Source organism: Vitis vinifera, chromosome 12 (genome assembly GCF_030704535.1).
Source record: "Vitis vinifera cultivar Pinot Noir 40024 chromosome 12, ASM3070453v1".
Classification (NCBI taxonomy): Eukaryota; Viridiplantae; Streptophyta; class Magnoliopsida; order Vitales; family Vitaceae; genus Vitis; species Vitis vinifera.
The window spans coordinates 3,592,758-3,596,960 of NC_081816.1; the positions used below are offsets into that span (position 1 = coordinate 3,592,758).

A 4,203-nucleotide genomic window follows, 5' to 3' on the forward strand; every position below is an offset into this window, starting at 1 on the left:
TTCGCTTTATTTGGACAGGAAGACAGCGGTGACGAAGAAGAGGAGCAGTGAAAAACAAAATATCTTTTATTTATTTATTTATTTATTTTTAAGTCAATAACCAAATTTAAGCTATCAGTATTTGGTTGCTGTTATTTAAAAATAAAATAGAATTGTTTTTAAAAAATAAGTAAAAATTATTTTCATAAATTTTTAAAGACAAAAGAAAAATATAAAAAATAAGAAAAGTAATTTTAAGAATAATTAAGTGAGATATATTTAATATTTAAAATTCTTTAATGATTGTTCTAATTTTTTAAAAATGATTTAGAATTCAAAAAATTGATCAATTAATTACATAATAAATAAAAATTAAAAATATTTTATTTGCAATTGGATACCAAATATATGAATGTGATGAAAAACTTGACTTATTTATGCCTTAAAAATAAACTTTATTTACTTTTAAATTCATTTAAAGTAAAATAATATTAATAATTATCAATTGTAAAGTATTATTATTATAATTATTATTTATTTTTAACAAAATAAATTAATTATTCTTTGTGAGGATGTTAATGTCAATATTTTTAAAATATCTATAAATTTTTTTTTATGATTTTATTATAATATTATTATTCATATTTTATTAAAAACTATTTAATTTTAAATTTATTAGTAATTATAAAACTCTTTTCATTTTTAATAAAAATTGAATTAAATTTAATTAATGTTATATAAATTGAATTTATAGTTTTTTTAATAAAATTAAAACAGAAAAATTATTCTTAGAAACAACTTTTTCAAGGAAGTTTTTTGTTTTTTATTTTTAAAAATTGTTTCTGTTTTTTTTTTTTTTTTTTCTTTTATCTTAAAAACAAGTATAAGAAAACATGCCCAAAACGGGCCTTTTTAAGTTTCTCTTGCAATGGCGTTGTCCTAGAACATCTGGTGCCTTCGCTATATAAAGAGGACAAGGTTCAAGGTTGAAATATGTAAAAAAAATTAGCAGTCAGAGATCGGTGTGAGATACATGGATTGGGCAAACAGTGAGAGATCAAGTGAGCTGCTTCATGCTCAAGCTCATGTCTGGAACCATATATTCGACTTCAGCAACTCTATGTCACTGAAATGTGCCATTCAATTAGGCATCCCAGACATCATCCACAACCATGGCAAACCCATGACTCTTCCTGAGCTGGTTACTGAGCCCTCAGTCCACCCAAAAAAGACTCAGTGCGTGTATCGTCTCATGCGCATTCTTGTTCAATCTGGCTTCTTTTCTGCGCAAAGAGTCCAACAAAGTGAGCAAGAAGAGGGGTTACAAATGCCTCTAGGCTCCTTCTAAAGGATGACTTCTTTGGCATAAGGCCCTTCTTGCTTGCCATGCTCGACCCAACTTTAACTAAACCCTGGCATTATGTGAGTGCTTGGTTTCAAAATGATGATCCCACTGCGTTCCACACTGCTCATGAGCGGACATTATGGGATTATGCTGGTCCTGAACCTCAGCTCAACAATTTCTTCAATGAAGCCATGGTTAGTGATGCTCGCTTAGTCACCAGCGTGCTGGTTAAGGAGGGAAAGGTCGTATTTGAGGGGTTGAACTCATTAGTTGATGTCAGGGGCGGCACCGGAACTATGGCTAAGGTCATTGCTCACGCTTTCCCATACTTGAACTGCACCGTGTTAGACCTCCCTCATGTAGTTCCTGGCTTGCAAGGGATCAAGAACTTGAACTACTTCACAGGGGATATGTTCGAGGCAGTTCCTCTCGCAGATGCAATTTTACTCAAGGTATGCCTAAGTTTCTCTTATCAGTTACTAACTTTGTCAGGATCTCAAAGAATGAGAAAGGTTTTTTTTAAGTATGTAAAGAATCATTTGAGAAAAGAGAGCCAATTTGAAAAGAATTTCCAGTATCTTTTTCTTCCTATTATTCTATGTGAGATTCAAAAAACAAAATCAGTTTGTATTCCTTGTCCGTAAATTATGGTTCAAATATACTAAACATTATGGCTCAAAAGGCGTACCCTATGAAAAGGAGTCACCCATCACAAAATACTAGGTGTCTGAAATTTATGGTGAATAAGAGAAAATGTTGGGGAAAATGAGATCAAACACCTAAACTCCACTGGCCTTCTGGCCTTACCTTCTCTTCATTCATCATGTGCCTTTCATAGTTGGTTTTTATCCATGGACATGAATTGAACTGGATTTCTCGTTAAGCTTTCTCCATCCGTACCTAATTGAAATGTATTTTCAACAGATAAGATCACTCTTAGGAAATGATATATATATATATACACACTTCCATTTCTAACTGGAATTCAAATGACAAGCAGTGGATATTGCATGACTGGAGCGATGTGGGGAAGCAATTCGTAGCAACGAAAAGGGAGGAAAGGTGATTACAATAGACATGATCATGATGAAGAACCACAAAGGAGACTGCAAATCCTGAGAAACACAGCTGTTCTTTGATATGCTGATGATGGTTTTGGTCACGGGTAGAGAGAGGGGGGGAGAAAGAATGGGGGAATTAGCTTTTCTTGGATGCTGGTTTCAGTCACTACAAGAACACCCATGCTAGGTTTGAGGTCGCTCATCATGGTTTATCCTTGATGTTATATTTGCAGCTAATATGAAAAATTAATGCGTATTTAACTAACAAACTCTGGTAAGAATATTAATTAGGATGCGTATTCTTAGTAATCTTTATTCTAAGAATTTCAGAAATGATAGTTGTTAAGCTATGAATTTCTTCTTACAATTGATGTGTTAGTTTTTCCAATATTGCTTCATAGTTTTCCAATTGATGTGTTTGTTTATTTGAAAATAGATCTGAAGTGGTGGATCACATGTACGATGAGGTTTAAAGCATGTACAACTTTTTCGGCACCTTAAATCTATCTTAAAATATCATATTTCATTAGATAAAAAAAAACATATCCTATATGCGTATCATTTTCAATTAGATGTAATATCCTTAGATATCATATCCAATATACATGAAATTCTAAGATAGTATATATAATTGAATATGTGATATTATATCCCATGGATATGAAATTTTAAGGTAATATATGTAATTGAATATGTTTTAATTATTATGCTTATTTAGTTAATTTGTAAAATAAAAAAATGGAATAAAATATTTATTATTTTTCAAAGATATTTATTTTTATTAAAATTATATTATATTTCAATATTTACTATTAAAAAATATGAAATTTCGCTTATGTTTAACAATATTCACAATTAAAATATTTAAAATATATCTATTTTATATTATGTTATTCAATATATAAAAATAAAGTGTATTATATATACGCACATATATAATAATAATAATAATATTGTTTTACAATAGATTTTATAAATATTTTTTGTTCTTTTTTTAGCCATAAATTTAATTTTTAATCATTTTTTTATTTTGTAAAACAAGTAATATGAAAATTAAGAATTGTTGTTCACTTTTGAACAATCAAGTGATTGCTTAAAATTTTGCTATTTTTTCTTTTTTTTATTTTTTCAAAAAATTGAGATTTTTTAAAAAACCTTGTAAAAAAAATAATTTTCAATATCTCATAAAAAAGTCATATCTTAAGGTTATTATATCATTTTATATATAGAACATATAATTAAAAACTTTGTTATCATAATAGAATGAATAATTCTTTTTTACGAGCACTCATCAATTGAATAATATATAAATATTCAATTGACTAACACACAACTATTAAATGAAATAACTCACAATTATTCATTGGGTGATATAGCACATGAAAAAATTAAACAAAAATAAATTAAATTATGTTATAATATATTGTAATGATAATGTATTTGTATTGTAAGTATAATGCATTTGTGTCATACCTATATTTAATTACAAAAGTAATAATTCTAAAAATGCTTATTCATATCGTATTAGTATTAACACATCGTATCAATATATTAACAACATTCATCTAGTGCATTGAAATTATTTAATAATTTTTGTATATATATATATATATAAACTATGAGTCTCACGAATTCAAATTAGTATTTCATTTGGTTTTAAAAATTATTTATGATATAAGTATGTTGTGAAATATGATATGATCATACAAAATTATTATTTTTATAAAAAATTTCAAAATTTTCCTAATTAGGTTTTGTTGTAATGTATTATAATGCAAGTGTATTTATATTGTAATTATAACATATTTTTGTTGTACA

The 4,203-nt window shown here is 27.5% G+C and overlaps 1 pseudogene; it reads left to right on the forward strand.

The window, feature by feature from the left end:
* Positions 1 to 1,012: 1,012 nt before the first annotated feature.
* LOC100266084 (trans-resveratrol di-O-methyltransferase-like) lies at positions 1,013 to 2,604 on the forward strand (annotated as a pseudogene).
* The last annotated feature ends 1,599 nt before the right edge of the window (positions 2,605 to 4,203 follow it).